Source organism: Acinonyx jubatus, chromosome D3 (assembly GCF_027475565.1).
Source record: "Acinonyx jubatus isolate Ajub_Pintada_27869175 chromosome D3, VMU_Ajub_asm_v1.0, whole genome shotgun sequence".
Taxonomy (NCBI): Eukaryota; Metazoa; Chordata; class Mammalia; order Carnivora; family Felidae; genus Acinonyx; species Acinonyx jubatus.
The window spans coordinates 51,145,750-51,169,210 of record NC_069392.1 but is presented as its reverse complement, the minus strand read 5'-3'; the positions used below and the strand labels follow the sequence as shown (position 1 = coordinate 51,169,210).

Below are 23,461 nucleotides of genomic sequence, written 5' to 3'. Positions count from 1 at the left end.
AGGATAGCCACTATTTCAAAAATAGGATGCTGTAGTTGCTTTATAATTGCATTTCTCCCTTAAATTTTTTACAAAGCTATTCTGTCCTCTCTGACAATTCCCAAATCTGTAGTACTTACTGTCAAGCCTTTGTATCTTTTTCTGTTGTTTATCATCATAGAGATTTGGCTCCTAGTTTATTTGGCAATTTTCACATAGGATCTTAATCCTGCAGCTATTTGAGCAAACATTCCTCCAGATATAGTTTCTAATTCTGAGAGTGGCTAATACTAATCTACAACTATTTCGGCACCCTACTAACTTGGAAGAGATGTCTCAAGTTCAGCTTCCATACTCACTACTCTTCCTATAGTCATATCACGAAGGGCATGGAGACTCAGGTCAGCCACCAACTTGTCTACTCCAACTCTTTGCTTCTCTGTATTAGTCTCTCTGCCTCTCAGACTCTCAGCCTCATATCTAAGTCCAGTTTTCCGATGCTCCAACTCCAGGCTACTGAAGTTCTGATTCGCAATCCTCTAAACCTGCTTAGGTTTGTTTTTGTTTGTTTGTTTTGGGAAAATGGAGCATGGAGATTTTTCCTACCATTGGTGAAGAGAGCAGTGGTATAAAGAATGAATGTGACTGGGAGACATCACCATTCTGGTGAAGTGTTGGTGAGTTTTTCAATCTTCCTTTTAAACACATGCACTATAGATATAGAGACAGAGATGATATACGATAGATGTTGGATACATATGTAGACAGGTAGAGAGATAGAGAGATGAAAGATAGATACAGAGATAGCTATAGATTTTTTTTCTGGCACTTTGCTTTCATGTTCTTTTAAAGAAGTGCCAATAGGGCGCCTGGGTGGCGCGGTCGGTTGAGCGTCCGACTTCGGCCAGGTCACGATCTCGCGGTCCGTGAGTTCGAGCCCCGCGTCAGGCTCTGGGCTGATGGCTCAGAGCCTGGAGCCTGTTTCCGATTCTGTGATTCTGTGTCTCCCTCTCTCTGTGTCCCTCCCCCGTTCATGCTCTGTCTCTCTCTGCCCCCCCCCCCAAAATAAATAAACGTTGAAAAAAAAATTAAAAAAAAAAATAAAGAAGTGCCAATAAAACCCTTCTACACAAGGGAATTATTTTACCTAGCTCAGAAGAGTTTCATAGAGTTTAAGGGCTTTCGTACTGTTTTCCTAATATTCAAAATCAATTTTCATTTTGTAATGTTATACTTCTGTTTCCTGAAATTCTTCCTATAATTGTAGATAATGATAACGGCCTCCTGAGTTTATATATTATATCCATTTCTTCCATTTTGATAATGATCTCTTATATTAGCTTATGCTTTATTAAGGATTTTGCAGAATTTTCAAAACATGGTTAACTACTAATATAGCTCTTGAAAGAAGACGTGCAGTGGGAAAATCAAGTCTGTGTGAAAAAGTAATTGAAAACACCACACAATATACAGTAAAAATGCAATTACTTTAAAAATAGAATCTGTAAACTAGGTCACTGAAAGACTGTCAGAATATTTTGGTTTTCATTGGTCTCCAACTTTTTAACAACACTATTTTCAAAGAAAAGGAAGTGAAACTATTGTCTGTGAGTTAAAGAATTTAAAGAAAACATGACATTATAAGAGAAGCTAATGATCTTCATCTGCCTAGATTAAAAAATATATGAGATGATAAATTAAATATATGTTTACTCAATTGCAGCACCTAGATAAAAATGCAAATGTGGTATGTAAAACTATTAACAGTGCTTAATTAAATAATGACTCATTGTCTGGAGAAAAAGAGACCTATGCAATACTATGGGTTTTTTTTTTTTTTTTTTTTTTGCTTGGTAAAAATGCAAATGAAATCATTAATAGTTTATAAATGAACCTAGCTAAGAGACAGCTAATGCAGATCTTGTTCTAAATTAAATAAAAGCAATAAGTGGTCCGTTACATTCATTGAGGTAAACTCCAAAAATCACTTTATATTTATGAAATATAAGATTTAAATGTTTATCTTATTTTTTTTCTCCCATGAAATCATTCGTTATGCTGCTATGAATCTTGGCGTTAAAGCAAAGTTAGTTAGAACATCATTTTTTCTCATTATTCTATTCAATTTCCCCTCTCCTCTCTCTCTGCCTTTCTTTCTTCACGCATACACATGCATACACACACACACACACACACACACACACACACACACACACACAGGCAAATATTGGTATATAAAGAGAGAGGATAAAAGACACAATAAAATCACATCGACCTATATGCTTTTAGGTCAGCCCCAGCATTAGGTAACTATATTCTTGCCACTAAGAGCCATTTAATATTCAGAGGAAGGGTTTGGTATGGTACTTTTCACTTTAATATTTATAGAATTTGATTGCAGCTGGATCCTCCACTTTATAGTGTGGTAGAGAAATGAACAAAAGCAAATGTGTTATGTGATCAACTCTCAGTGATTAGTATATTTTAAAACCGTGTGTCTTCTTCACGACGGAGTTTTGTTTATATCCAGATCATCTCTCTCTGTACTCACAATTCTACTCAGAATCTCCTGCTTCCCTGCTTAAGGAATGCAAATAATTTTAATTCTAGCAAGAAAAAAATGTAATTATGAAAGCAAATCCCCTGAAAAAACTGCATTCCCAAAACAAATATAAACTGCCCTTACCACTTTTAGATTATCAACGTGCTACTTCCCTTCATTACCAGATAGGTGAATTTCCTGTAAATAAATTATTTGAATAAGGCTGCGTACAACAAAGAGTATAAATTATAGAAATGAATAATTATTCTAATATTCAAACATACTTTGAAATTCACACTGGTTAGTGCAGTGAGATGCAGAGGTAGTAAGGAGGATGTCAAATCAAAGGAGAATTTCAGGAGGAAATAATTTTGTTTCTTTATTTAACCATTTGTACTTTGACTTTAAGTATAAAAGGATTGCCATGACCTAAGAAGATGATATGTTGTTATGAAATCATGACTGAGCAAAGAATTTTGTGTGGGAGAAGGAATGATATTCACAGAGCAGGGTAAAATGAGCCAAAGCAAAGTATGACAATAACAAGAATTCATGTTTGTATAGTATTTTCAGCTGGTGAAGAACTCTAACATCCATTAGATCATCTGATATGTAAGCTTTCTTGGTTAAGAAGGTGTATGTAATTATTACAACTTTAAGCATGAGGAAACATTAGCAGTCATAGCCAAGATACCCAATTTTAAACTCACAGAACTGGGCTAAATGGAACAAAGTAGAATAGTAGAGAATTTTATGCTTTTTTATGGGATAGTTTAAAATTAGTAAAGTCTTAGGAACTATTTCCTAGTGAATGCGTACTTTAGAGAATTTTGACTGTGGTAAAGAAAGCTAGCTTAGCAGGCAGTTAGCCACTGAGCCTACTAAAATAACATTGATGACCTTATGAAATTGTTTTCAAAGATGGTTGTAGCAATTCCTACCATGCTTTTCCAACTCAGAGGTAGAGTTAGCTTCCCCATCTCTTAAATACAGGCTAACTTTGGGACTTCTGCACTAAGTTTTCATCAGGCTTTTAAAATAGACTTGTTGATGGAAAAAAAGATTCATAAATATTATTTTCTCATCTCCTTTTTCAAGACATTGAGAACAGCACTGTCTTAACTTGGGCTCCTATAACAAAATACTGTAAACTGGGTGCCTTAAACACCAGACATTTGTTTCCCACAGTCTAGAGGCTGAGTAGTCCAGGATCAAGGCTCCAACAGATCCAGTGTCTGGTGATAGCCCTCTTTCTCATTCACAGACAGTTCTGTGTCCTCACATGGTGGAAAGAGTGAGGGAACTCCTAGGGTTTTCTTTTACATGGGCACTAATCCTATTCACGAGGGCTCTACTCTCATGACCTAATCACGGCTCAAAGACCTCACTGCCTCCTACCATTACAATGGGGATTACGTTTCAACATATGACACAAACATACAGGCTAGAGCAAGCATTTAATTCAGTGATGGACACTCCTTTCTCTCCATTTCCACCATTGTAAAATCTTAATCTTAAATGTGTATGCAAAAAATTGTTTATTGTATAAATAAATAGATTTCACTTGTGACTAAAACAGTTTATTATTCAATATTTATCCATCCTTATCTCTTTACTAACAGTTTTGATTTTGTTGGACATACAAGTGATGAGTTACAAAACTACATTTTCTAGCATTTTTTGGTAAATATCTGATATAGTTCTGGCATGTACCTAACTCCTTAAAAGGAAGCCAGTTCAGCCAGAATGACCCTTTGGCCTCTTGTTCTCCCTGGAATATGGTTGGAATATGGTTGTGATATTAGGGCTCTAATAGCCACCTGTCACCATAAAATGAGATGCACATGCTCGATAGCTGAGCAGGGAGACAAAAAGAAACTGAGTCTTTGATGGTATCATGGAGGTGTTAAGCCTGATTGCAGTTGCTCATTATGGAATTTTCATTGCTTGAAGAAAACACACACTTATCTGGTTTGTTTGTTGTTTGTTTATTTATTTATTTATTTATTTATTTATTTATTTATGTTTTTAATGTTTATTTATTTTTGAGAGAAAGAGAGTGATGGAGAGCAAGTAGGGGAGGGGCAGAGAGAAGGAGACACAGAACCTGAAGCAGGCTCCAGGCTCTGAGCTGTCAGCACAGAACCTGATGCCAGGCTCAAAGTCACGAACTATGAGATCATGACCCAAGCTGAAGTCAGATGCTTACCTGACTGAGCCGCCCAGGTGCCCCATACTCATCTTGTTTATTAAGCCTCTATTACTTGGGTTTTCTGTTATATACGGGTGAGCTCCATATATTATCCTTATCCTGTGTGTATTGTTCCATTTTCAGGTGACCAAACTGAGGCCCTAGAGCTTAAATGATGTCAATGAGCATCTAGCAAGTCGATTTCAAAGTGGAAGGAGGAATTCTGGTTTTCTGAGTCCCTACCGCTGAACTTGTTTTCACTATAACACAGCTGAAATGCCTATGGAGTGGTAAGATCTTTGGGAGCAGGAAGTTACCATTATTTTATTTCTTTTAATATATCTTTTGGTGTATGTGCCAGACTCTGTTTTTGGTACTGGATCCCCAGAGTAGAAAAGTCTCTTGTTGGCATGGAGTTTGTATTTCAATGGGTAAATGAATACACGAATGAATGTATGAGTAACCAATACTTTTTTTTTTTTCTGAACGACTGACCTACCAGAGATGATCATGATTTATTCTTTTTTCACATTTAGAAAAGCACATGAATATGTCTACCCCTTCCCTCCTTCATTGTACCAATGAGTAATTGGAGACCTTCTGACATGCAACAGTTATGCTCAAGGACACAGAGTTCTGGAACAAACTTTGTCATTATGTGACAAGTTGATATTGCCATGATCATGAAACAAACACAGTCCATCAGGATTCATGTAGCAAATTGCAGATGGGTCTACTAAGCTCGCTGAAGCTGGAAGCTGAAGGGAAGCAGGGTTTCTACTTCTATACCAGGCACATGGTGGCAAAAGAAATTTTGTATACTCTCTGCAGGCTAATAGGAAACGAAAGCCAACAAAGTAATGATGGTTTCAGAATGTCTGCAAATTGAAGGATCTACACCAAACTGCGCAGAAACAAAATGCTTTCTTTCACATCTGAGCAATAGATAACCACCTGTGACCAAAGGACCAAGCAGAGTCTAAAACAGCAGGTGGATCCACAAAAAAGCAGTAGCTTTTGCAAGAGAGAACACCAAACATCTCTTTGAGATAGCGACTCAGTACACATAGGATCAGCCCTGGGCAAAGTTTCTCCTTTAGAAGTGTCTCTGCAAAGTAACTGCTTTTTGCAGGATAGCTTTGGTTGATGCTGAGTACAAAGAAACTAACCAGAACTGGGATTTAAAAAAGTAGTTAGTCCTTAATGCAATATGTTAACAATTTGGATCAAATCTGGCACTTCTTTGTCATGGGCCAAATAAGATTTACATCAAATATTTCTCAGCTGTTTGAAGAAAATCAATACTATTTACAGTTATAGCAAAACTTAGTGTGGATTGAGACCATGTAGGTAGCAAGGATTTTGAATGGAATGATAGGTTTTGCTTTCATTTTTATTTATTTATTTTTTAACTAGTGGAACCAAGTCAGGCTTAATGCATTTTATTGATTTTATGTCACACCATTTTGAATACATGTGTGCCTGGTTGGTACAATGGCATAAAGATATCTTGACCACTTTCAATTGTTTTCTTATCAAATGTATTGTATCAGTCTAGATTTCTAGGCATTTGTTTTACATATTCCCCAAATTATGATGGAAATGTAAAGGACAGCACGGAATAACTGTGAAAGCCTCCCTGGGAAAACTTGTCCACATGAGGAGAAACTTCCAGAAGATTTACTGCTGGTGTGATATGTTGACTGAATGTTTTGTTTATGTAAAGCAACACTTTACACAGATAGATTAAACTACATTTTAAGCAAGTTCTTCATTTTGTCTCATGGCATAAGGGTGTGCGTGTCGTTTACATGATCACAAAAGGAGGGAAACAGCAGAGTTTGAAGTTTAGGAAGCTGATCTGAAGACATCATTGTTCTTTATGAAAAAACGTACGATTTTCAGAATTATGAGAACTTGCACATTTTTTTGTACATAGGGCATCTTCTGTCATTTTTATATGAATTTCCATAATTAAAAATTTTGTTACAGTCATTTCATATAAACATGGGAAATGATTATCTTCATATGGAGTCTGATATTAGGTCTACAGTGTAAGCTTTTATATTTGAATCCTGCTTACAAAGTCAGATTGCATTTTGAAAGCCAACCTATTCTGTATAAATGTGAAATTTACCCTTTTAAGAAAGATGTTTATATTTCAGGCTTGTACTTCTGCATCTCCTAGAAATTATTGACCTTTGATAGATGTTAGTCTTTCATATTTAATACATTCTCACTGTGTCACAGATGTCAGTGCCTTGAGAAATATATACGTATGAGGAATACGTGACATAACATATACACATAGTAACACGTCTATGATGTGTATATGAATATATACACATGCTAATTTTAGTAACTATCTTAATCTACATATTCTTTCCCTACTGTGGCATACCCAGGGAAGATGGGTGTGGTCTATCCTTGATATAGGCATTGTCTTTAGATAATTAAAAAAAATAATAAAACCAACTCAAAATCGATATTTTTATTGACATATGTCAATAATTCTAAATATTGTCAATAATAAAACATCTCCTCCCTGAAAATATCTTTGGTCTGAGTAATAAACAAGTGCTAGAGTCACTGCCAAATTTAATTAATTAAACACACACGTATGTGTGTGTTTGTGTGTGCATATGTATGTGTGTTTCAAATTAGTACAATTTATTACTTAGCCTCTAACTACCAACTGTCTCATTTTCTGCGAGGCATTTTCTGTATATCCACTGCCTCATTTTCTCTGCTTTCTATCCAACCATCTATGGAATTATCAACCCATTTTTAACCTCCAAAAAAATAAATAAATAAAATTTACATGCAAATATTTGTGGGTGGGCTTTTCTACTGTTATGCCCAGAATTCGTGATCCCCAAAGACCACCAGGGAGCCGAGTCCGATGCAAAAGCAAAAGAGCCTTTATTCGAGCTAGCTCGAGCTCAGTCCCCTACCTGCACTGACGCAGTGGTGAGATACCGGAGAGAGAGCGAGTTTCAAAAGCACAAAGGTTTTATTGGGGTCTAGGGGCAGTTGGTGAGGTAATGGCTGTGGCCTCAGCCGATTGGCTGGGGAAGGGTCGTGGCCTCGGCCGATTGGCTGGGGAAGGGTCGGAGTCCTGTTACGCAGGTCGCCGGGCGTGTTTTGATCGGGAAGTTTGAACGGGTGAGCGGGAGGTTACTCAAGGGGAGGAGGTGTGGTCTGAGGTTTCTGCGATTTTCCCTGAAAGGGGTCATGTCGGGGACATAGTCACTCAAGGTGGAGGACACAGAACAAGATGGAGTCGGCCGGCGTAGGTCCGCCCTTTCACTACCAAAGAGTAAGTTTCTTGCAAACTCCATTCCATTTGCTCTAACATACAAAGAAGTTTAGTTCTTTACTCCTTCTGATTCTACCTTCCCCTAAAGAAGGATCATTAATGTGCTCTGCTCAAAAACAGATAAATTATCTGCTTTAGATCCCATCATTTAGCGGCACAGAAGAACTAGAAGCAGTTTGGGCATTTGCAGAATAAAGATGAATTCCCAGCTCACATGAGCTGTACTACTGCCCTGCCATTTTGTTATAAATAATATTTCCGCTCCACTATATAGCAATTTAAAGATATTTCATGTTCATAAGAGCAGATTTCAGGACTCTGTGCCTTTGAGAGTAAAGTCAGCCTTGAGAAAAATCATTTAGCTCACTAATATTTAATTTCATTACCTGTAAAAAGGCGAGCTTATTTCAGAATTCCTTGTAAGTTTAAATACTGATGTTGAGGAATCTTGAATGGGACTTCTTATGGCTGCCGTAGTCAAGTGCATAAATCATGTTTTATTTTAAGAGTTTTATAACTACCCAAACAGCCAATGTGATAGTGCTAACAACAACAAAAAGGACATTAATTAAACATTTTCACGCTTTGTGTTAAATGCTCTGTATGCATTTCTTCAATTGATCTTGGCCTTTCCAAGTTTTCGGAGGGAATGGAACCACCCTCCTTTGACTTGTTCAAGCCCTTGAACACTTGATTCTTCTATGTCCTTTACCCCTACATGCAATCTCTCAGCGCCTCCTATCAAGCTCTCGTTGGGACGCCAGCAGTAACCTTGTAATGGTTTTCTGCTATTTCCCCTCCTACAATCCATTTTCTGTAGAGCAGTCAGAGTGAACTTTTAAAAATGCCAATTAGATCATGTTATTGACCTGTTTTAACCTTCCAATGGCTACAGAGTTGCACTAAAATCCATTTTCCTTAGCTGCATTGACCGGAGCCACCCAACGTGAGCCTGCTTGTCCGACCATCTCTGTCACTTCTCTGTACCTCCACTGTAGCCAGCAACTGGTCCTTGTTCTATTTTTCATGAATTCCATGTTCGTTCTCACCTCGGGGCTTGGCATTTACTGTTCCTTCTTGGCGAGAAAGCTCTGGCCTGAGTGCTTCACACTGTTAGCTCTTTCTTGTTAAATGACACCTCCTCAAAGCCACCTGCTCATGAACGCTTCCTGGAGTATTTTCACAAGGATTCATTGGTTGCTTTTACAACATTATATCTTTTTGGTTTCAAAACCACCTCTCAGATGACATCAGTCCTCCTCAGGTGGATGCCCCGGAGCCATCTGTCATTAGTGCAAAGGACCATGTTGTGTGATTGTGTAAAAAGTGCTGGTTGGAAACAAACGGGTGAATAGATAGCCCTGTATAGTGGGGGGATTTCTCCCAGGGCCTGCTGTACTGTGTAGGGAGAAAATCTGTCACATACATATTTTAGATAAGATATTTTGTTATGCAAAAATCTGGAAATTCAGGATAACTTTCCTTCAGGAGCTCACAAAATATATATTTGAATATGCATCCTTTTACACACATAAAAATACAAAATCATGAACGTGTATCTTGGTCGGTTTTTATTGCGTCTACATACCCGTGAACCGGTATCCATATTAAGAAACAGAGCGTTGCTGGCTCCTGAGAAACCACACCGTTTTGCCCCTCCAGCTACTATTACCTCTCTCCCACTCCCAGGGATAACCATTATCCTCACTTCTAGGAGATTAGGTTAGTTTTTCTGGCTTTGAACTTTTTGTAAACAGATTTGTGCTGTGTGTACTCATTTGCTTATGGCCTTTCCTCCATTGCATGTTTTTCAAGATTTGTCCATGTTGTGTATAGCTACATATTTGGGGGGATTGCTCCATAGTATTCCACTAATTGAATAGAGCAAGTGTGTTCCATTTGGACCATTTCCAGGTTTGGGGTGTATTAAGAATAGGTTGCTATGGACATTCTTGGATATGCCATCTGGCAACCATGTTAGGAGTAGAATTGCTTGGCTGCAGAGTGTGCATTTGTTCACCTCAAGTCAATGTTGACAGATTTTCCAAGTGACCGTACCAACTTTACTTCCAAAAGAAGTGTAGCCTCCTTGGAATATTATTATTATTTTCACTTTTTATGAAAATAGGTAGGCACAGAATACAACATGTATTTAACTGCAGTCATCTTCTTCAAATTATGGTCATTCTACTATACCAACTAAGTAAGAACTTCAAAAAAAGGGGAATGTTTCCTCTCTGCAGTCATTTCCCAAGGGTTATTGGTTTCAAAACAAGATAGAGCTCCAAATCTGATAAGTCAGCAGAATCTTGAGAGACAGGTAACGTGGCATATGGGAAGACCATAGGATTCAGGGCTAAAAGGCTCACACTCCAATTTTGGCTTTTCCTTCTACTGACTCTGGATTGTTCACATCATTCTGTCTCTACTTTTTTAGTTACTCATCCACAAAATGGGAATTAAAGAAATATTTTATATAGCTAAGTTTTTGTGAAGCTTCAAGAAAGCAATGTGTGGGATTATCTCTCCTTACAAAGAAGTAGAATAATCCCTCCTTTAGTCAAGAAAAGATTAACAATGTGGATGGAACTAGAGTGTATTATGCTAAGTGAAATAAGTCAGTCAGAAAAAGACAAATATCATATGATTTCACTCATATGTGGAATTTAAGAAACAAAACACATACACATAGGGGAAGGGAAGGAAAAATAAGATAAAAACACAGGGGAGGTGAACTGTAAGAGACTCTTAAATACAGAGAACAAACTGAGGGTTGCTGGAAGGGAGGTGTGAGTGAGGGGGTGGGCTAAATGGGTGATGGGCATTAAGGAGGGCACTTGTTGGGATGAGCACTGGGTGTTCTATGTAAGTGATGAATCACTAAATTCTACTCCTGAAACCAATACTACACGATATGTTAACTAACTTGAATTTAAATAAAAAAAGAAAAAATTAATAAAAAGAAAAAAACGACTACTATATTTGATAACACTTACAAATGCCTCAATAGCATGATTTACCCCCCATTCTCTCCTTTCACAAACTCCTGAATTGCCTTTGGAGATCTGTGTGGTTCTTTAGAAACTGATTCTATCCCTGGTCTTATGCATAGATTTGCAATATGTAGGCTTTGCCAACCCATGCTGTTATTTTCCCAACCACAGGAATCATTTTAGCAGGGAGCACTCCAATTACCTCTCAGATCTCTTCCAAGATTGTGGGAAGCCTTTTCTTCATTTTCATTTTTTATAACAGCTTTATTGAAATATAATTCAGCCATCATATAGTTTACCCATTTAGAATGTGCAATTCTATGTTTTTTAATGTATTCAAGGAATTATGGAACCATCTTCACTACCTAACTTCGCAGGACTATTTCATCACCCCCAGAGGAACCCATTGGTGATCACTCCTCATGTTTTTCTAATCCCAGTCCTTTACAGACCAAGGCAGTCGCTAGATTTGCCCATTTTTGATCCTTCATATAAATGAAAAAATATAATACGTGGTCTTTTGTGACTGGCTTCTTTCACTCAGCATAATGTTGTCAAAGTTAATTCATGGTGTAGTTTCATTTTTGGTCTGAGCAGTCGATGGATACTTTGTAATTACTGCTGAGTGATCTGAGAATGCCTCCTAACGTTAGTATGGTTGAAGATCTCCTAGTAGTCTCCTCTCTTATTGGATTATGCTACACTGTTATAAGTCATGCCCTTGTACCCAGCTCTGTAGACGAAGATTTTCCCTATGTCCTAAACGTTTATTTCCCGAGCTGCTGGCGACCTAAAACTATACTGGCCTTTCTTCTTTGCCCTTCTTCTCAAGCTCATTGGATATTTATGTCAATCTGAATTTTGTAGCTTTTTCTTCATGCTGACCTTTTAACTTTGATCACTGAGTTGGTCACAAGTGTTACCGTGAATTCACAAATTTATCACAGTGTTAATGATTATTGTAGACTCCCTAAGTTACAAAATGTTAACTTTATGTTTTCCCAAACTCTTTCATTTCAATAGTTTAAAGACTACGATGGCATGTATTTGTTTCATGTTTTGAAATTTCCAAAAGATAGGAATAAACCTGGCATTGTCAGTGTGTTCATTGTTTAAGCTTGTGCAATAATTCGAATGCCTTTCTAGACAGCAACATCCAAGTACTCCCACTTATGGATCATATATACATATGATATGTATACATGTATGTATATGTATGTATATATATGTATATAAGTATACATGTACGTACATATATGTATATATATATATACGTATATATGTATATATATATTTGTTGCTGCTCTTGTTATTCAAAACTGATGGTCATTTAATTCACAATGATTTTATTAGCTTTCTACTACTTATACTTACTACTTGTTCAATGGTCTAAAAAGTTTCAATTTGTAATATGAGCTCCCCCAAACTCCACCCTTCAAAAAAACCCCATAACAACGAAGGAGGAGAGGGTGAAAACAATCTACTAGACAGAATGAAAAGGACAAAAAAACCAATTATCTCCTTAATTAGATAAGTGTAGAAAATCACTTCAGATATTGCAATATAAATAAATGTCCCTTCGTCTCCATGATTTATATGGTGTTGGTATGGATTTGGTCAAGACTCATTCAACAAAACACATATAAAGTGTTTACTATAGTCATGGCGTGAATGGGCAATAACAAACCAAGCAAAACAGAGGGCTTGTTTCCAAGAATGTTACATTTAGAAGTTTGGACAGTTGCCTGTTGTTCTAATTCACTTTGCCAAGACTAAGAAAAGCTGAATTTAACAACATACAATTCACTAAAAACTTTCATCCCCTCAAAATTAGAGTTAATGTTAAAAATCTCACTTCAACTAAAATTTTCCTTGGATATTGTTTTTTTGTTCTAATTTGATGACAGTAATAATCCCATTTAAGGGCATTTGGATTTGATACAAAAGACAATATTTGAAAGGACAGGCAACATCTTTATTAGAAGCAAACACCACCAAACATACAGCAAAAGGCTAAGTATTTCTCACAGTTTGGGGGTAGCTACTTAAAGGTAACATATCATTCAACTGGGATCATTACTTGAAGATCTCCAGCCAATAACACAGAATGCTTGAGACCCATTCCAGTCATTGAACGCATGCTGGGCACTGTGCTAAGCAACGTTAACATAGTATTTAATCTAACCCTCAAAGCAACTTCAAGAGTTGCTTTTTATTTTTAACCCCATTGCTCAGATTAGAAAACTGAAGTTTAAAGGGATGGGTAATTTATCTGATTGAGGTCATACAATTCGGAAGCTATAGTATTACAGTATCATAATTCAAATTTAGGTCGATTTCCATCATCTGGTGACCATGCTGTTGTAGCATATATTACATCTGGGCAGGAAATGTTTCCAGTTCATATTTCGTTTCTTTCCACTTCTTCCAATGCTTTCTTTGATGTGGGTTTCTTTTCGTACACTAGGTTTCCACAGAAATAACTGTGGTGTCTATTCAGGTGAAGGTAAATTTGTTGTCAAAGTGTTTTACTTCGTCATATAGAATAGTGTTGTTACTTTAAAGAAAAAAATAATTGTCAGATAATTTGTAGAAGTATATAAAATTAGGAAATAGTGTAATAATTCATTGTTTAAACTTATTTTATCATAGAGCCATAGAACAGTGGAAAAGAGTGAGTGTGTACAAATAGTTTTACTTTTTCCCACTCATTTGTTTTTGGGAAAGGTTGAGATCCAAAGATTTAAAAGTTGTTTGGAGTCAAGATGCAAATAACCCACAACAGAACCAGGTCTCAATTCTTTTGACTCGAATTTCAATGATTTTTAGAAAATTAATTTAATTTAATTCGACATTTAAAAATATTTTCCGGAGCACCTGGGTGGCTCAGTTGGTTGAACATCTAACTTCAGCTCAGGTCATGATCTCACAGTCCGTGAGTTCAAGCCCTGCAATAGGCTCTATGCTGTTGGCTCAGAGCCTAGAGCCTGCTTCAGATTCTGTGTCTCCCTCTCTCTCTGACCCTTCCCTGCTCACACTCTGTCTCTGTCTCTCAAAAATAAATAAACATTGCCAATTTTGATGCCTTTGATTTCCTTTTGTTGTCTGATTGCTGATGCTAGAACTTCCAACACTATGTTAAACAACAGTGGTGAGAGTGGACATCCCTGTCGTGCTCCTGATCTCAGGGGGAAAGCTCTCAGTTTTTCCCCATTGAGGATGATATTAGCTGTGGGCTTTTCATAAATGGCTTTTATGATGTTTAAGTATGTTCCTTCTACCCCGAGTTTCTTGGGTTTTTATGAAGAAAGGATGCTGAGTTTTGTCAAATGCTTTTTCTGCATCGATCGACAGGATCATATGTTTCTTATCTTTTATTTTATTAATGTGATGTATCACATGGATTGATTTGTGAATGTTGAACCAGCCCTGCAGCCCAGGAATGAATCCCACTTGTTCATGGTGAATAATTCTTTTTATATGCTGTTGAATTCGGTTTGCTAGTATCTTACTGAGAATTTCTGCATCCATATTCACTTTTTGCAGATGACATGATATTATACATGGAAAACCCGACAGACTCCACCAAAAGTCTGCTAGAACTGATACATGAATTCAGCAAAGTCGCAGGATACAAAATCAATGTAGAGAAATCAGCTGCATTCTTATACACTAATAATGAGGCAACAGAAAGACAAATAAAGAAACTGATCTCATTCACAATTGCACCAAGAATCATAAAATACCTAGGAATAAACCTAACCAGAGATGTAAAAGATCTGTATGCTGAAAACTATAGAAAGCTTATGAAGGAAATTAAAGAAGATACAAAGAAATGGAAAAACATTCTGTGCTCATGGATTGGAAGAATGAATGTTGTTAAAATGTCAATACTACCCAAAGCTATGTACACATTCAATGCAATCCCAATCAAAATTGCACCAGCATTCTTCTCGAAGCTAGGACAAGCAATCCTAAAATTTGTATAGAACCACAAAAGACCCCGAATAGCCAAAGTAATATTGAAGAAGAAGACCAAAGCAGGAGGCATCACAATCCCAGACTTTAGCCTCTACTACAAAGCTGTAATCACCAAGACAGTATGGTATTGACACAAAAACAGACACATAGACCAATGGAATAGAGAAGAGACTCCAGAATTGGACCCACAAAAGTATGTCCAACTAATCCTTGACAAAGCAGGAAAGAACATCCAATGGAAAAAAGACAGTCTCTTTAACAAATGGTGCTGGGAGAACTGGACAGCAACATGCAGAAGAATGAAACTAGATCACTTTCTCACACCATTTACAAAAATAAACTCAAAATAGATGAAGGACCTGAATGTGAGACAGGAAACCATCAAAACCCTAGAGGAGAAAGCAGGAAAAAACCTCTCTGACCTCAGCCACAGCAATTTCTTACTTGACACATCTCCAAAGGCAAGGTAATTAAAAGCAAAAATGAACTATTGGGACCTCATGAAGATAAAAGCTTCTGCACTGCAAAGGAAACAATCAACAAAACTAAAAGGCAACCAACGGAATGGGAAAAGATATTTGCAAATGACATATAGGACAAAGGGCTAGTATCCAAATCTATAAAGAACTCACCAAACTCCACACCCGAAAAACAAATAATCCAGTGAAGAAATGGGCAGAAAACATGAATAGACGCTTCTCTAAAGAAGAGATCCAGATGGCCAACAGGCACATGAAAAGATGCTCAACGTCACTTCTCATCAGGGAAATACAAACCAAAACCACACTGAGATATCACCTCACGCCAGTCAGAGTGGCCAAAATGAACAAATCAGGAGACTATAGATGCTGGAGAGGATGTGGAGAAACAGGAACTGTTGCACTGTTGGTGGGAATGCAAACTGGTGCCGCCGCTCTGGAAAACGGCGTGGAGGTTCCTGAAAAAATTAAAAATAGATCTACCCTGTGACCCAGCAATAGCACTGCTAGGAATTTAGCCAAGGGATACAGGAGTGCTGATGCATAGGGGCACTTGTACCCCAATGTTTATAGCAGCACTCTCAACAATAGCCAAATTATGGAAAGAGCCTAAATGTTCATCAACTGATGAATGGATAAAGAAATTGTGGTTTATATACACAATGGAGTACTACGTGGCAGTGAGAAAGAATGAAATATGGCCCTTTGTAGCAACGTGGATGGAACTGGAGAGTGTGATGCTAAGTGAAATAAGCCATACAGAGGAAGACAGATACCATATGTTTTCACTCTTATGTGGATCCTGAGAAACTTAACAGAAGACCATGGGGGAGGGGAAGGAAAAAAAAAGTTAGAGAGGAAGGGAGCCAAACCATAAGAGACTCTTAAAAACTGAGAATAAACTGAGGGTTGATGGGGGAGTGGGAGGGTGGGGAGGGTGGGTAATGGATATTAAGGAGGGCACTTGTTGGGATGAGCACTGGGTGTTGTATGGATACCAATTTGACAATAAATTTCATATTAACAAAAAATAAAATAAAAAATAAAACTCTTTAAGAAAGTTTAAATAAATAAATAAATAAATAAATATTAAAAACATTTAAAAAATAAATAAAAATAAAAATATTTTCCTCTTCTGAGCATGTCCTACATACAGAGAAAATGTGAAAATATTTTCATAATAAGGTAGAGAAATTGAGACCTAAAAGTTCTATTTAACATCATCATTTAGATCATTTTTATTACATCACCCATAAAACTTGTTTCATAAAGTCAAGGGATGAAATTATAAGCTAAATGTAAACATCTTAATGGAGACTTTTTGAATGATGCTTTAAAAATACACTATTTGCATGTCTCAGCATAATTGACATGTTAGAATTTAATAATAAATCTTTACTCCTTTTCTTCTATATTCTTAACATGGATTATAATGATTGTCTTTGTTCCTGCTGTTTTAGAAAAATGCTTCAGTTGTTGTTTGGGGTAAGTGCTTTAATTCTAAAAGAACAATTTACATTTCTAACTCTAACGTTTAAAAAATGATGTGTAAAATGGCAGATATTAAGAAGAGAAATGCAGTTTTGACAGCCTTTCTTTAATTAAGGTCCATTAAATGAATCTACTTATAAGAATGTTTAATCAGCTGAGTTTCTCCTGACTTAAAAGCCACGTGCTTAGGAAATATCAAGTTAGAACAAAAGAGAAAATTCTGCATGCCCTTTTGGTTGGACCTATATCAATACTTTAAAAGCTTTTTCCTGCTTTGAAACACAGCATTGGTTTCCTGACAATGATTTATGTACTAATATCCCCAGCATATTGCCTCTTTTTCATAATCATAAAACTGTTCAAGTTTGGATACTAGAGGTAAACATGACAATATAAAACACTCTGACCCTAAAAGAGGTGTTTCTCTCACATTCAAACATAGAATACATAATAATAAATGGTAGAGGTTAAAAAAAATGGAAAGACAAAATCTTTGAGCCCTTTAAAGGCTTTTTTTGTGGGGGTAGGAAATAAGAATATTTTAAATTAATATTTTTGGACTAAGGGGATTAATGTATGGGCGCTGTAGGAATATTAATAATTGGGTGCCTCACACAAGCCAAGTAAGATGCCACCCTTCTAAACACAAGTTAGACTGTTTTTGACCTAGAGGCTGAGGCCAAGGCAGAATGGCAGGACCCATGGAGATAGAATCATGGTTTCCTATATTGTAACTAAGAAATTAGTTCTGTCTGAGAAGTTGCATGCTTTTTTTCAAGAAAGAACTTGAATATAATGGGACTCATCTTTCTCGAAAGACCGTTTAGTGTCCATCTGTTATGGTTCAAGAATGGTCCATGGGATTCTCATTAACCTCCACTCTGACCCTACATGATTTATCAATATCTTCCTTTCAGCTACATCCAATATTCTGCTTAAGATGAGTTTTGGTAAGCACACTGTTGTCCATCCTACTACACTCCAGGGTCCGTGTCCATTTCCTTCCAGCTTGGTATAATTTGGTGGAAGGGGTGACACTCTTATTATCACTGAATTTTCTCACTTTTACCCCCCTTTGACTCCAGTGGAAAGTGTGAAAAGGTACATTAGGGGAGCCTTGTTCAAAAATATTTGAGAAGCAAAGCCTTGGAGAGTGATACTACAAAGGTCACCTTGGCATTAATAGTCTTTTTCAAGGCATAGGGAATCACTACTTTATATTTTCTTTAAACTATGTAGTTCTAAGACAGCTTCTGGTTCAATTACCTTAATATCTGTGATTTAAATATTAACATTTGGTACCAACCTTATTTAATCATCTGTAGTAATTTCATGAAAATCTCCAATAATGTAAAACAGAGAGAAAAATAGACTTAAAAATATTTTTTATTCCACAATGGGAAAATCCATAAAGCTTTTCATAGGAACTTCCAATTCAGTATAACTTTCTTTCCCTCAAACTCTCACTAAAACTCAAACCAAACTTATATCCATTTTATATTTCTAATCTTGTTAACATTGTCCTTTCATTAGTTCTTCTTCATCAGAAGAACTTGATCCTAGATTTCTCCTCTTCGTTACCTTCCAGAGTCAGTAACTTGGCACTTTCCCAGTCTTAAAAATCTCTCTTCTTGGTCCCCTCCTCTTCATCCTCACTGTACCTACCTACCCTAATTCTCTTCCTTTATTCTTCTCAGTTGATTAATTGTATTGCTCTCCTTAATTATCTTCTTTTTCTCAGGGCGCCTGGGTGGCTCAGTTGGTTAAGTATCCAACTTTGGCTCAGGTCATGATTTCATGGTTCATGGGTTTAAGCCCTTTGTCGGGGGCTCTGTGCTGACAGCTCAGAGCCTGGAGCCCGCTTCGGATTCTGTGTCTCCCCCTCTCTCTGCTCTGCTCATGCTCTCTCTTCCTAAAAAATAAATTTAAAAAACATTAAAAAATTTTAAATTATCTTTCTTTCTCTACGCTTATATTTCTCTAGTCCATGCTCGATATCATCTCTAAGATGTCTCTCCAACACAGATATCTGACTGGTCAACTAAGAATGGAAATATAATTTTGGAAAACTTAATTAGAGAATAATGTGATGTTTTGCAAAATATATCAAATTTTTCTTAGCGTGAGGCTTCCTTAAATGTTTTATCTCAACTGATTCAACATTCCATTTTCCCCTTCTGAATTACTTAGTGTTCACAGACCTTGTCAAACTCATGCTTTCATACCTGATATTCCTTTCATCTGTCATGTCTGCTGCTGATTGTCACCCAAGTGCTCTTCATCCTGTCAGTCTTAGCTCAAGGCTCCTCTGCTCCTTAAATACATCTTGGATTCTCTCAGATAACAATCAGCAATCTGCCTTAAGTTCTTCCTGCATCTGGCATATAACTTTAATATAGCAAGAATACATTGCATAATAATTTTGGTCAATGTGCCTATACTTTCTATCTCCATTCTATAAAGTCCTAGAAGGTAGAGGCCAATCCTGCCCCCCATATTTGTGTCCTGAGTACCTAATATACAGCTTGAATGGAGTAGAACAGGTACAAATTTGTACAAATAAAACAAACTTGTACAGTACAAATAAACAAATTTGCCAAATAATCTCTTGTATGGCTCCAAAAATATAAAAAGACATTATAGGTTTTCCAAAGTGTGATTAATATTAAATAATTCCTCATTCATAACTGCATTATGATCCCTAGGTCTTAAAATGATTTGTTTGTTTGTTTTTTTCAAGAAACAAAGTACAACAAAATGCTGAGATTTCCACAATTTTTGCCAATGGTGATAAACAGTAATAAGGGAATTGCTCCCCACTGGTTGTGAGACCATCAGGTAGAAAATCTTATCTATTAAAATGTAGAAATCCTAAATTCAAATATTTATACTTGTTCTGTGACACCCAAATTGTAGTAGAAACGTACATTTTATCTCCCTAAGGCATTAAATGAATGATAAGATACTCATCTCTGTTTTCCCCTGCAAGGAATAGGACAAGATACGTATCAATTTCAAAAACATAGATTTTGATTATAGCAGGTGGATAGTGAATTTCCTGATGAGATAACATAGAGTTAGGTGGTTGTTAGGGATGTAAAAGTGAGCATCGTTTTATGCATCCTTATATTAGTTTTGTTAATAAATATGAAACTTGAATTTCTTTTATTTGAAGTGGCAAATTTCACCAACATTTTAATACAAAGTGATAGTGTCAACTAACTATGACTTGAAGATTCCTCACCTGACAAATTGCCTCTTTTGCTAATTGTTATCATCCTCCTGATAAACTAAATCTATGCATACATAGGAGAAATATCATTAAAATAATTTACTCTTGGATCTTTCCTGATCCAGAGAATATTTTAAAAAATTTCTTATGTACCACCCAATGCAAAAAACAAAGTTAAGTTAGTTTTAAAAAGCCTAAAGCCATCACATATCTTTAACATACACATATCTTTAAGTATAGACACATAAATGTAATTATAGTCAAGATTAAAATAAGAGGATGGGTGTTTGAGAAGTAGTATGAGTAAGATTAAATTGGATACTAAATTTTTACAAAAACTTTCAGAGTTCAAGCACACATGCTGGCTTAGGTGTAGTCATATGTGAAAATGATTCTCCCAAACAGTTGCATTTGGTTTATGTGTTTAGAGATTCCCTTTCCTTGTCTAGGCACTGACATCACCAGCCATGTTCACTCTTATGCTTCTCCCCAGTGTTTCACGTTGACAAATTAGAAGGAAACATATACTATATTTCCCATTCAATAGTCATTTGGAGTGACATGAAGTATGTTGGAGGGACCAGAACGTCTAGATAGGAGACATATTTCCCAGGAAGTGGGAGGGAATCCGTGGACAACTTACCATATTCTCACAGTAGACAAAAGTAAGACTCTCTTGACCCCTTGCTTCTTCTAGCTGGAAGGAGGAAGAGGGAGAAGGAGGAGAAGAAGAAAGAGAAGTGTCAAAGAGCCTCCCCCCCATCCCCTTCTGCCTTCAGCAGACCCAAGGAGTGGGAGGGAGTAATTGTGCATTTTAGAAAAATGTGGAGTTTGGTTATTACTCTGCCCGAACACAACAGTTACTGAAATGGATCATTTGCATCCATTGGAGCCATTAATGTGACAGGAGGCTTTTATAAAGCAGATAATGGCTGGAAAAGTTATGGGCTCTGCTTGAGGATTCATCCAGAAAAGGAGAAAATTAAACCTCACTGAAAGGGTGTGTACGAAGAGCGGAAGAAAAGTAAATAAATTTCATGATGGCATCTGAGAGTCAGACTTGTGTGGTGTTCCAGGTGGAAACTATGGCTGGCAGCAGCCTCAGACATGGCTGCAGTGAGGAAGAAGGGAATTTTGTTTTTACCCGAGTTTATACAATTCTCTGCATGTGGAGCAAACTAGTAGTTACGAAAACAATTCCAAGCATTGGTTTTATTTATTTATTTTCCCCCAAGCATTGGTTTTCAATACGGATAAACAATTTACTGTTGTACATAGGAGATGCTAATGTGGTCCTTTTATTTGTCTGGATCTTTAGTGAGGTCAATTGTAAGATTGGTATATTTTTGAAATCTGTGTTTCAGCTAATATTTACAATGCATTTTAAAATGCAACATTTCGTCCCTAAGATGTTTATATTTGTGGAATATCGGGGATTTGGGGGTAATTTCCATTAAAATTTTATTATATTCATCTATAATTTATAGGGCTGTTATGAAGCTCAAATAAGATAATAATGTACAGTACAAGCCCTTGACAACTTAAAAAATGTTGGATATTATAAATACTATTATTACATTAGTACTAACAATTACTTTACATTTATGACACAAAATACTTTAATTTTATGCCTTTTTAGCATTAAGAATATTAAGACATAAAGTTATAAAAGCATCAATTTATTAGGCTGTATTATTCTGTTTTGAATTTTAAAAGCCATTTGGTAATGGCTTTTATATTTGAATAAGTATAGAAATCGAAATCTAACCATAACACAAAAGGTTACTAGTTTTACCACACTGCTTGACATCTTTTATTTAAATATTTCACAATTTAAAATGGTCTATTGAAAAAGTGGTAATACATGTTTCAGTATATGATAAAATAATGGCACACAGAGAAAGATACAGAAGGTACATTATATGAATAATGGTTAAAAAAGTCAGTCTTTATGATTATCGCTTCCCTTTCCCACAATTAGTCAGTTTTGTATGATAGAAACATGGCTTATAAATAACTTAATTTATACAATTGAATCATTCTTAACCTACCATTCTGTGATTGGCCCTTCATTTTATGTTTACTGGTCACTTATTACAATCAGCTTTTTGTGCCTTTTCATGTCAATTTACCATATTTTTCTTAATCCCTTGCATAATACTCCATTGTACAGCTTTATAGTAGTTTACTAGATCTGTCTCCTACTTCTTGATATTAACATTGTCAGTTGAATTTTCAAATATTTTTATCTTTGAGAAAGCTGTTGGGTATTTCCTTATAGTGGGCTTGTGGATGTGTTGATTTGCAATATGAATTTTTGTATCTATACTTCTAAATTGCTTTCCAAAAATAGACATTTCCATCTATAAAAATGACAATACCTATTCTGTCATAGCTTCACTAACATAAGATCTTATAAAATATTTTGTCTGGTATCATTTTGGCAGTTTGGAAATGGGGCATTGTTGCTGTTTGATAGTATATATTTTTTTGTGTGTGTATGTGTGTGAATGATCTGACCGTTTCTAAATTTATTCCCATCTTGTTTTTATTTTTTGTGAAATTGTTATTCATATAATTTGCATTTTCTTTAAATGAGATTTAAGAAATATTATTGATTAGTAAGAGTAGTTTAATAATAGATTAGTCCTATGACTCTAGCTCTCCTTTTGTATAGGCAAGAGTTGTCAACATTGCAAAACTATACATAATTTTCTACATTAGAATAATTTTTTACTGAAATATGCTCATATTCAAAATATCTCCTTACATGAAATGACCATAAAAAATAAGAAATAAACATGTGAATTCAGGAGAACAGAGAGAATGGTACTAGGTAATTAAAACAGAATGCTAAAAAAAAAAATGACAGAGAGGCACTTGGGTGGCTCAGTCAGTTAAGCGTCCGACTTCAGCTTAGGTCATGATCTTGTGGTTTGTGAGTTCAAGCACCACGTTGCGCTCTATGCTGACAGCTCAGAGCCTAGAGCCTGCTTCGGATTCTGTGTCTCCCTCTCTTTCTCTGCCCCTTCCCCACTCATACTCGCGCGCGTGCTCTCTCTCTCTCTCTCTCTCTCAAAAATAAACATTGAAAGAAGTTAAAAAAATAAAATGACAGATCAACAGATTAGGATACAAAGCCCAGGAGTAGCCTATGTTTATCATAACATTGGATAAGTGTGTCATTTGGAGTCAATAGGGATATTATGGGCTGTTTTTATTTTATTTTATTTTATTTTATTTTATTTTATTTT

At 36.2% G+C, this 23,461-nt stretch overlaps 1 long non-coding RNA gene across 1 annotated transcript; it reads left to right on the top strand.

Annotated features, from left to right (window-relative positions):
- The first annotated feature begins 7,553 nt into the window (after positions 1-7,553).
- LOC128312484 (uncharacterized) lies at positions 7,554-14,860 on the top strand. Its single transcript, XR_008291853.1, has 2 exons — positions 7,554-8,031; positions 14,571-14,860. It is a non-coding gene; the product is annotated as an uncharacterized LOC128312484 (long non-coding RNA).
- Positions 14,861-23,461: the final 8,601 nt, after the last annotated feature.